Source organism: Vigna radiata, chromosome 7, assembly GCF_000741045.1.
Source record: "Vigna radiata var. radiata cultivar VC1973A chromosome 7, Vradiata_ver6, whole genome shotgun sequence".
Taxonomy (NCBI): domain Eukaryota; kingdom Viridiplantae; phylum Streptophyta; class Magnoliopsida; order Fabales; family Fabaceae; genus Vigna; species Vigna radiata.
In genome coordinates, this window is record NC_028357.1 from 52,609,398 (window position 1) to 52,622,790 (window position 13,393).

Consider the following 13,393-nt stretch of genomic DNA (forward strand, 5'->3'; position numbering starts at 1 on the left):
ATCATATCTTGTGGTTAAAGTCAAAGGTATGGGCGAACTTCTGACGAGGCATCTACTCACTATGAAATCTCATTACTCGCAATTTGTTACCTTACATTAATATCTGTCCGTTTTGCCACATTTATTATATAATATATATATATATATATATATATATATATATATTTTTTTTTTTTTTTTTTGAGACAGACTTTTGACCTATTTTGATATTATTTTTTTATTAATTTATTATTTATTTGTTATTCTATTATGTATTGATGTATTCTAAAGTCAATGAAAAAAATTATATATATATTACATTAAAATATTGTAAAAAAAAAAGCTGTATTAACACATTATTATCCTTATATAATTTAGATTTTTTTCAAATGTTGCATTCCATGGAACGAATGAATGCTTCGAAAGTAAAGGAAGCGTGTTCCTGTTTCTCCCCTTAAATTATTAATTATATACGTAACAGTAGAGTGCTCATATAGAAAAGTGTAATGATTAATATATGAGTATTACAATTAAATTAAAATGCTTCCTTTGTGAAACTTAGAAACTCTTTTTCAAGGCTATTTATACGCCGTTTTGAAGGTATCAAATTAATATTATTTTTTAAGGTAATTTTAGTATTGTCAAGTAGCATTTAAGAAAATAGGTGGATTAAAGTAAATTTGAGTCGTCTTTTGGTAAATGTAGAATTATATTTTAATATTTAATTCTCATAAATACTATGCAATGTTTTAGAATAAAAGGGAGAAATTATGCTAATGAAATTAATGTTTGAAGAACAAACATGAAACTTAAAAATAATTATAATAAAATAGACTAATTCCACTACTTTTCCAAGATAAATTCATCACCAGTTATCCACATATTATTGATTATTGTTCGGGTTTCAAATTAATTGAAGTACATTTTCAATTAATTTGAGGGAGATCATGTAGTTAACCGAAGTAGATTCTCGATCAAATGCAAGACCTTCCTAGACTATTTACAATGTATTCAACCAAAGTATATTCTCAATCAAATGTTATTGTGTTTAATCATGTTTATTCTTAAATCTTCAAACCAAATTAAAAGTTAATTAATCAAAGTAAATTTTCAATTAATTATAGTTGAAATTATTAACACCAACCAAATTACATTCTCAATTGACAGCAAAAACCAATTTAATCGTATGAGAGTTCATAAATTTAACCAAAGTAATTCTCACTCATATGACTAATATGCATGTAGGTTCAAGCACCTTATGATGCAAAATCATTGCATTTAATATGATTGAGAGATGAAAGACATAGAAGAAGAATAACTCAAATCAATAATCAAAAGAATCAAATACATTAATTCAACTTAACCTTAGTGGAATAGCTCTAGAAACTTAACCCTTCATGAATGAAGTAGAATACATGGCAAAATAAAAGTGAGAGGAGTGGTGGATGAATGAAGTGATAATTTTTGTCTCCCTTGGGTCTCTTTATATAGGATTGACTAAACTTGAACTCTGAATCTTCTGTTGATAAAATATTTTATCTTATATCTAATATATTTAATCATTTTTTGAGAATATTTGATAATATCTTTCCTAGATTCAAAAACATTTAGCAAATATTATCTTTTGATATTTATTTATATAGTTAAATAAGGTAATTATTTAATAATATTAAGTAAAATATCTTAAGATCTATTTTCTCCAAAATATCTTTTAAAATATCTAGAAGATTTAAACTTGTCCAAAATTACATTCCAACCCTTTTTATTTTATTCAAAATTACATAGAAGTCCAAAATTTTCCTCTAATTGCACTTTAGCCATATCTTTCTTTTCAAAATTGCACAGGAGCCTTGAGTTGACCAAATTGGATCATCTTTAACCATTCAATTTCATGCTTTAAATGAATAAAATTTTAACTTTAGTTGCACAAATAAACATTAGAACATCCAAAATAATTTATGCAACTAAGAATCACATTTTAAACATATTTAATTCTCAAACCCAATAAATCGAATCGTCACAAATTTACTTTAAGTCAATCGTTTAAGCACAAGAATCTCATAAAAAATTTAAATTGTAAAACATAAATATGGACATAAATATACACTCATCGATATATATATATATATATATATATATATATATATATGTATATAACTTAAAGTAATTAATTATTTAATAAAGTAGACGATTTAAAATATTAATAGTAGAAAATGAAAATTGAAACACAAATAAACTTTAAAAAGGGAGTTTGAACAAAGTTTTAATTTTTTTTCCTGATAGAGAATTAGAAGTTGTTTGTAGAAGTTGTAGAAAATATTGAACACTTAAAAGAATTTAAGAAACATTCAGAAAATCTTTGATATTTGCTTAAAAAAGACTTGTTTTAATACAATAACAAAAAAAAAAAAGACTTATGTTGTATCACTTTAAACTGAATTACATTTAATTCAATCTTAAATATTTTTGAGAGAATTAACTTTTTAAGTACATGTATAGTCTTTTGGTATGAGATTACATGCTATATATGTTGCTTTTTCATATGCAATTGTTCTACTTGTACGGATATATGTCAAACAAAAAATACTGAGGAAATATTCTCAAAATATCTCTTAACATTTTTTCTGAACTGATGTAAAACTGTTGAATAAGTCTATATCTTTTGTGATATGCACGAATAAAGAGAAATTAACACAACAAACAAGAAAATACTATTTGTATATACATTTAAACGATAGAAATTCATTAACGTTTAGTTTGATACGTATATTATAACATTTATACAAAGTTTGTTTTAGAATAACATTATATGTTTAAGATGTTTACACATATATAACATTTAATGTTTTATCTTAGTTTTTTCATTAAATATTATTTTGTTTAATGTTTTATTTTAAACAATTTCTTTTCATTAAATATTATTTTGTTAGAAACTATTATTAAACTTCAAAACAAGAATGATTAGATATGTTGTCTTAACAAAAATATCATTTTTAAAAAATATTCTAAAAATTTGATTTTCGGATAAAACTTTCAGTACTACTTAATCCATTGATCAATAGCAAAACTATAGGATCCTAAAATATTTTATTAATCTGAAATGCGTTTGATTAACTTTCCTTATAATCATTTAATACCTTAAAAAATAAATCGTAGAATTCTCTTTTAAAATAATTAATGTATTTTAGAATTTTTTAGGAAATTATTATAAATATTTTATTCTATATTAGGAAAGAGAGACTTAAATATGTCTTAAATTCACGTTAGTAAGTTTTTATGTTAGTTCTTTGAAAAAGGTTTCTTCATTTCCTATAAAACTTGAAGTCATTATTTGTGATCCTTGTAAAACATATGAATTTTCGTTTTAGTCCTATGATTTTTTTTTCACTCTCCAAAATTTTCAATCACTACTTTTGATTCCTATTTAACTTTTTTTTAACTTATAAATAATTAATTAGTATCTATAAAACTTGGGAGCGGCAAAAGTAGTAATAATGAACTGGAGAGTAATATTTTAACAATAATATTTTTATAATATTTTAATATTATTTATATGTCTATATTAATATTAATATTTATAATTATTATTATTATTATTAATTGGAAAGAATTTTAGATCAATTATATATAATAATACGCAAATATGTTAAAATATTATAAAAAAATATTTACAGATTATCTTTATTCTTTTCAATTTTAAGGTACGATCATTGATAGCAGACTGCCAGGGGTGGCATTTATGCTTCCACCAAATCCAAAATACAGACAAATAATTAGCTGTAGGGAAAATTATCCTATTTATTTCTATTTTTTAACAACAATAAGTACCTATCCACAATTATTAAAATTAAGACAACCATCAAATATATATATATATATATATATATATATATATATATATATATATATATTTAAATTAATGACATAATTTCATTTTCTTAATTAATGCAGTTGTACTATTTAATTAGTTGTTTGGATATTGCAGTAGTAGAATTTTGATATTTTATTAATTAAAATTTGAAATAACAAAGAGAACTAAATTGTACATTTAAAATTGTAATATATAATTAACACCGTTAAAATTCAAGAAACTAAAATCATATAATTAAAATATTTGAAGAATTAAAATCCAAATTAATTCCGCAAGTGTATGTGTGGTAGGTATGCTTTTGACGTTATGTTCCCATCATTTGCTTCGCATAACAGACCAGAAGCATTGCATGATATCTCAATTTTTTAAAACGTTTTTTTTTTTTTGCGTGTGGACCGGTCATTATTTTTCATTTTAATTTATTTGAGTATGTCAGACTATTATAATTTAATAAAAATTAATTAAGTTTCACGTCAATTTATATATTTTTAATTAAAATTTTATTATAAGATTTTAGATATTAAATATTGAAAAATTGTATATTCAATGGTAATAATTTAACTAAAAATATAAAAGTCTAGAATATTTAATATATAAAAAATTAATTAAAAATAGATAAATTATGAGTGATTTAAAACTCAATTAAATAAGAAAATAATTCATTATAAATATTCAAATATAATTTACAAACATATATGTTTTTATCTTTTGTAATAAAATAATCAATTATTTAAATATATAAGATAATAATTGATTATACTTTTTAATGCATTTAAGCATGTAAGTCTGTTTCTAATTAATATTTTAGATGGATGAAATGACTTTTTAACAACTTCACGTTTGCTGTTTTAGGAAATGTTTGATTTTAATCAAATTTATTGTAATGCTAGTTTTGGCAGTCTTTATTGTTAACATTTGTAACCTTAAAATAAGTAGATGATATACAACAAAGTTATTTTATCATTAATATGTTTAATTGAATTTTAAGCTCTTTATAAAATTAAATATTTTTAATTTTTATTAATTTTTTGGTTTATTAAGAATTTATTATTTTGTATTTTAAGTTGATTATATATTGTTTAATTTTTTATATTTAATATTTTGTTTGATTATGTTGCTTATTTGTATTCATGTGTTAAGAAACATGGTTGTGTTTGTTTTCAAGAGTAGATTTGTGGGAGTGCATTTGAGAGAAAAGAAAGGTGAACGTTATGTTCTTTGGATTAAAGGAAAAATGATGAAATTTGAAAGTAACAAAGAGAAAAATAATTTAATTAATAAAAATATAAGATAATTACTGTTGTAGTAAAATTAATTTAAATTAAATTGTAAATATTGTAAATTATATTATAATAAAAAGTTAGTAATTATTTAAACTGAAAAGATTAATATTGATAAAGATACATTAATTTAAAATATGATTTTTAGAAATTAAGATGAAATATAAGTTTGGATATTGGTTTAAATAAAATTAAGTAGTAATTTGATTTTATAAAATTATTCTAAATTGATAAAGGTAAAAAAAAACAAGAACTCACACAATAAAAAAATTGAAAAAATTAAGAACAAAATGATAATTATATTAAGAATAAGCTGATTTTTCACTCAATTTTTCTCAGTAAATAGATAGTAACAAAGTGATTTTATATTAATTATAAAATCTTATATTTTTTTAACAGGGTTAAATATGTTTTTCATCCCAAAATTATAATGTGATTTTAGATTTAGTTTTTTTTTCAAATTTTCATCTTTTTCCTTTTAAAAAGTTTTGGATTTAGTTTTCGAAGATCAATGTCGTTAATTTTTTTTTATGTGGCTAACTGTGTGTCACATCGTCAATACAAGTGTACATTAAATGTTTAAAATGAAATTGAAATTAGAGTTTAATAAAAGAATGAATACACAAGTTTATATTTATCTTAAAATGAACGACGACGAATAATTTGTAGAGTTCGTTTTCAAGGAAATCACGATTTAGAACTCAAAGATTAATGAAAAGAAAATCTTTAATATTTGAAGTTGGTCTTGAGAAAGATACCTACGTTCATTTATTCATTTTTGTGGGAATAGAGGTGGGATTGGGATCTAAGGTTTCAATATGTAAGTAATTTACCTTCGAAATCATTGTTGTAGTGTGATTAAATCTGACGTCAGAGGATTGGGTTGTATGCGAAAAAGCATTGGTCCGAGAATGTCACAAACATGTGGATAATCTTCACAGTTAGCATCAAAAGTTTATAGTTATGGGCAAAATTGTTGTTGTTGAAGGCAACTACTCTGAAGAACAAAATAATATTATTTTTTAGATGCAAAATTCAAGCAATGAGTACAAAAATGCATTACCTATAGTAATGAAGTTTTTATTGATTGTTTGTAATTTTTATTGCAGACCAATTCACATTATAACTACTTTTAGTGGGTTGATTAAGGATTATATGAAATTGAAGCTACTTTAAAAACAAAAGTTGAAGAAGTTGAAGTTTATTTTGGAAAGCAAAAAGTTTGATTTTAACTAGTATTGTAATATTGGTTTATACCGTTAATGTTTTAAATTTTGTTTTTGTATTATACCAATGATGTTAGTAAACTTTGTTGGTTAATCCCATAACAATGATCTTATGTTATATGAATTTAAGTATGATGTGTTGAATCTGTCATAATGAGAACTTGACAAACGTGTGTTTAGAGTTCAGTCAATCATAATGAAATATGAGTAAAGGTTTTTGGTTTGCAAGATAAAAGTTCGACAAAGGTGTAGTGGACATGTTTAGAGCTTGGTTTAGCATAATAAAAGTTATGTTACTATTAGAAGTGGAGTTTAAGCCTAACTCAACCCCACAAAACCGGCTTGTAAAGTGAGGTTTGCACCCACTTATATACACTTAAATGGCCTTATCTCGAGTCGATGTGGGACTTCCAACACCCCCCCTCACGCCGAGGTATATACATCTCGAGCGTGGGATTAGACTTTTTAATGGGTGGTCCGATAGCGGGTGGAACAACATGCCCAACGACAACAGAAATCGCTAGGATAGGCTTCAATCATGGCTCTGATACCATGTTAGAAGTGGAGTTTAAGCCTAACTCAACCCCACAAAACTGGCTTATAGGGTGAGGTTGCACCTACTTATATACACTTAAATGGCCTTATCTCTAGTCATGTGGAACTTCCAACAGTTATCATGTATAGAGCTCGGTCCACTATAATGAGAGTTTGAACCTGTAAGACATGTTTAGAGTTCTAGAGAGGTCCTTGTGTAATTTCATTATATTTTTAAGTCATACAAGTGGTTCATATCAATATTCAATTAAATACAATTTTATGAATAATTGATAGTGTATCATATTTCATTATATTTCTAAGTCATACAAGTGGTTCTTTTCAATATTCAATTAAATACAATTTTATGAATAAGTGATAGTGTATCATAGCGTCGTAACATTAAAAACAATAAAATTATAGTGTATCGTACAAGTGTTTCCTAATAACATTCAATTAAATATAATATTCAGAATCACATACGTGGTTCTCCATGACAAAAAAAAGTGATCCTCAGTAACTATATCCACTGATAATGTGTTCCATAAGTGGGTGACAAAAGTATTTTCGAATTATAAATGAAAATAACTACAAAAAAATTGAACTGCGTCAAAAGCCAGGAATTGTCCAAATATTATGTTGGTAGTAACTTGAAACCCTAAAACTTGTATAGTCATACTTATTATGCATTTTGTTGTTTTTCAACACCACAGCCAATCAGCTCCACCAACCCAGCTACCGACACTCATTAACCACTCGTGGGCTCTTTTCTGGAGAACACCAGGAAATGGGGTTTCAGCTATGCCAACCTTACTCTAGACACCCCTAATTTCATCACCGCACCCCTGTCTTCATTGGGCACGGACTGGGTTTGCTTGCTGCATCTTCGTTTTAATTCATGCACTCCCTAATATACTAACTCCATACCCCTCTGCTTTTAATTTTGGAATTGAAGTTGATTGTATTTCCTTCCGCACCTGTGTCATAAATGCACACACCTCACCGTTATTTTATGGGCTTGTTTCATTTTGATTGTCGCAATCAAATATTTACTGTACGCATCCCCTATTTCAATAAAAAAAACAAATATTAAAAAAGTTACAAAACAAAAAAACAAAAAAAAAATGATTTCCTTTGTTTTTAAAAAATACGAGTTGTCGTGTGACTGTAATATCTTTCAAATACTTAATATTTTTCATTTTCTAAACAATTAACACATTTTTGAAATGTATGACTACTCATATAACTCATATAACTGTTCGTCTTGTCATAATATTTAAAATGTTTTTCTATCTCTAAAGTGATTGAATAATGTTTAAAGGTATGATTACATTGTGATTGTCCACATCATTCATTTAATATTTTTATTTTTTTCAACCATGTTAAAAATATAAAATAAAAATACAAAATCTTATAAAAAAACTAAAAAATATTAATAATTTCAACACAAAATTTCTTCATCCAAAACTACATTATTCTTAACTTTTTTTAACATAAATAGAGATACTCCAGAAAGGTCAGTATTTGTTAGTTTCACTTTGAAAAAAATCCAAAATAATTTATAATCATTTTTAACAAATTTTATAAACAGATTTTTAAATACGTATCTCCTATTTCTCATTTTGAATGAGAATAATTAAAAACAATCTTTGTCAATTAAAAAAAATAATTTTTAAGATTTTTCATTGTTAGGAAAAAATTAAATATTTTGAAAACTACATTATTAACATTAAGACAATTCTCTCAATAAATCATCAACTGAGCTCTTTACATGTCCAACAAGATCACTAATAAAGTTTCAAAAAATTTATATGTCAAAATTCGTCTAGTTGAAACCACAAAAAAAGGAACCAGGAAGGAAAAGGCGAATTCATAAAAGACACAAAATATACAAAAGAGAAGTTGGGAGAGTCTGAAACCAAAAGCATACTTAAAAAGGGTCCATTAAACAAAACTAAACACAGACACAAAATTAATTGCATATTAAGGAGGACATAAATAGATATACTATTATCATATTAATTAAATGACTCTTAGAAAGATAAATGATAAAAAGATTAAAACCATGGATAGGTATGGGCTGAAATGGACCCACTGCACCTACCAGTAATAGTAGGATAAAAAAAGTTAGGTTGGACTTTCATCGCAACAAATTATTATTCAGGTTGAGTTAGGTACATATATTTATATTTATTTTATACATATTATAAAAGATAACAATAATAATAATAATAAGCACAGTATCATTTTCTTTACAGTATTGAACTATTGATGTTGAAGTTGATCTTCCCATTTTTTCAAAGTCATAAAAAGAACCCTTCGTTGATTTCAACCAATCCAACACTGTTATCACATGCTTGATACAGTTCAAATTTTACAATATTTTTTAATTTTCTAACAAACAGCAACAGTTATTTATTTTAAATAAACTGAATCCTAACCCTAAATATATATATATATAGTGTGGCCAAACATTCCTAATGACTGATTAGTGCGCATGTTGTGTTAACAGGACATGATTAGATAAGAAGGGAAGCTTAACAAATCAGATATAATATCCCCATCTTTATGAATAAAATAAATAATCAATATTATTCTTTTATATAATTTTTTAATAATTCATCAATACTATAAATATCGATGTTTATACTATAACCTTTCTTAATGACAGAGGGTATTAATACTATAACCTTTCTAACTTCTATACTGATAGAACGATGAAGAAAAATATAAATATATGTGTGAATAGTATTTAAGGTTAAATATGTTTTTTATTCTTAAAATCAAAAACATATTTATTCATAATTTTTATGTCGACTACCATGTCCGATATTATACTATTACACTGTAAATATCTTGAATATTTTTATGAGATGCAACTCAACAAAACCAAACATATGATTAAGACTTGTTTGTATGACTTTCATTTTCGCATACTATATACCATTTCATGTCCACAAAATTTATAAAGGTTAAAGGCTCAACCACCTCAATTATTTTTTATAACTTTTCACATTCTATTACATTATATAGTTTGATTAAATCCGGACAATATTCAACTATAGAAATACTAGAATATTCGTGTTAAAGTTTTGACTTAAAAATGGATACATGTCAAAGGTACGAAAATTATTTTATTAAAAATTACGAAAGGATAATTAAATATGATATGAATTAAAAAAAAATACGTGATTTTTAATCTATTTAACTAATACGAAAAAAGTGTTTTCGGAAGAATGGTCGAAGAATATGTTAAATTTGTTTAAAACGATACAAATGATAATATTTAGTTATTAATATTGAAATTTTGGTTATAATAAAAAATATTTAAAAATAAAAAGTGAAAAAAGTAAATAAATATGAAAGTAAATTAATTAATGAATTAGAGCTGTAGTTTTGTATATTTAGTTTTATCACTTTCAAGTGGACAGGAAAGTAGATACTGGAAATCCCGGGAATGTTGACAGCCCCACACAAGTGGGTAGTTACTAGTTAGGTTACTTTCTCTTCAATTAATTTTATAATCTTAAATTTTTAGATAAATCAGATACAACTCAATTAAGAAAATTAAAAAATAAATAAAATAGTTTTATATAGGTGAAAAATAACAATATTTCGATTTTAAAACTTTTTAGATAACATTATAAAGATTAATTTGTCAGTTTTAAAATTTTGAATTTCGTTATGTTTGTCTATAAAAGTTGCCCTAAAAGGTTGAGAGAAAGATATGTGTAGACAATATTTCGATTTTAAATTTCTTGAAATAACATTAATTTGTCAGTTTTGAAATTTAGAATTTTGGTTATTTTGTTTTCAAAAAGTGTCTTAAAGAATTTTAAGAAAAAAAAATGTGAATTTAAATTATCTTTGACACCAAATTATAAATATCTTATGTCTTTTTAAAATAAAATTGTAATGAAGTTTTGAATTACAAAAAAAAATCCCTCGTATGCAAAACGAATATCTGAAATTGTGAAAAAATTTAAGATCAGAATATATATATATATATATATATATATATATATATATATATATTTAAGTTAATTAAAAATGAAATTCTAAATACTCAAAATGTATTTTATTAGTAAAGCTAGATTTAAATTTGATATTATTATTTAAGGGTGTTTATTTTATTTTTTTTTATATTTATCAATGATTTTATGTTTCTATGTACTGTATCAGTTACTTTGCTGTAACTATCAGCTAAGTTTCCGACAGTTTTATAAAATTGAGATATGTCATAGTTTTTCCTCTTTTAGTTAAATTTTTAGTTGAACTATATTTTCCAGACATGATTTATATATATAAAGACTAAACTGTTTACGTCCTTTGATTATATATAATTTGGTCTTTTAATTTTTATAAATAATAATTTACTGTTTTTATAGTTTTAAAATAACTTCAAATATTTTTCTATTAATCCAAATATACATAAGCGATTTAAAATATTTGTCTCACTGGTGACAGTAAAATCTGGTCACACATATTTTTTTCTTACTCTTTCTGAAAAAAATATAAAATTTGTTAAGTTTTATATTTAGTTCTTAGAAAAATGTTTTTATTTGTTGTTGGTTATTTTAAAAATTCTGTTTTTTTTAATATTCATAGCAGCGACGAAATTTGGACAAAGAATTCAGATTAAAATTTTTATATATAAATTATTTTTTCTAACTAATTAAAAAAAAAAAACACTTCATTTCCTTTCCTTAAACCATTTTTCACACCGTTATTCACGTATGCACTTTTTCAACATAGATATTTTAATTTATATTTCAAATCAAGACTATTAAACTAAGGATAATGATATTTAGACAACATGTTTTTGACAACATTCAAATATTGATTATGTGTCAATCTGTGATTGGTAAAAAATTACTCCACAATCAATAATAATAATCATAAACATTATTGTAGAGTAATTTTTGACCAATTACAGATTGACACGTAATCAATGTTTAAATGTTGTCAAAAAAATATTGTCTAAATATCATTATCCTTAAACTAATTCATTACGTGCACCGGAATTCATAATGCAATCCAAAATACACCCATTTACAAATTTTAGTATGGAAAATACAAAATTCCTAAATTTCTTTATCTAGGATTATATTAATTTGAGAAAAAAAATAGGATAATGATATTTAGACAATATTTTTTTTACAACATTTGAACACTGATTACGTGTCAATCTGTGATTGGTCAAAAGTTATTCCACAATCGATAATAATAAACAATCATAAACATTATTGTGAAGTAATTTTTTACCAATCACAGATTGACACGTAACTAATGTTCAAATATTTTCAAAAAAATGTTATCTGAATATCATTATAAAAAAAATTGAGTAGGGTTCATGCCAATTTCTAAAATCAGAAATACAGGTCATACTAATTTGAAAAAAAAAAAACTTAATTTAAAAGGAACATCGTAATAAGAAAATTACAAATCCAATCTAGATAAATAATAATAAGATATTAATCTTATTTATGAGAGATATTCCAATTATGCATTTTCAATCTCTTTATTCTTTAGTCTTCATTTTCAAATCTATTTTTTTTTTATCTTTCTTTTTACTCTCGTGCTTCTTTTATAACTTATTTTAAAATAATTTTATAACCAAAGAGAAACAAAATCATTATTAATCAAGATTGATCAAATTAGGTTTTATTTTATTTTTTAAACAATAAAAATATGTAAATAAATAACATATACAATAGTGATAATATGAAAAACTTTCTTAAATTTAATATAAAAAATAATATATATATATATATATATATATATATATATATATATTAAAAAAAATTTGAGGAAGTTGTGATTTTCTATGACACACCATCACCTCTCACTTATAGAATTAAGTGACTTCTTCATTCACGAATATTTAATATAATATATTTTATCTTATTTTAATTTATTTTTATTATTCAACATTGTATTTGTGATATTACAACTTGTTAAATAAATGTCTGAATGCTAGAATGCTATAATGAATTAAAAATATGTTGTTTAATGTTTTCATATTAAGTTGATACATGAAATCTAATCTCAATGAAGATTTTATTGCATAAATACTTTTATTAATTTAATTGTTTTTGCCAAATATTGTTTATAATTTTTTCGTTTAAATCAGTAAATAATCATAATTTTTTTAACAACATAAATTTTTTATATATTAAAATATTATTTAATAATATTTTAGTAGTTTAGACGTTTAATTTATTTCCTTGTTCACAAACAATTAACATCTTTAGATATTATTTTTATGATATTAATGTCAAGCAAAATACCTCGAAATTTTGATTGTATATTATTATAAATAGATAAGTAAAGGGAATTAATTTTTATTATACTACAATTAATATACAAAATAAACTAGAAGAATAATACACTGACAAAACCTGTGATTGATGGAATTGAATTACAAAAATTTGTATTCTCCAAAAGGTAAACTAGGTTACTCATTAAACTAATTTTCACAAATTGAGTTGACTCACCATGAT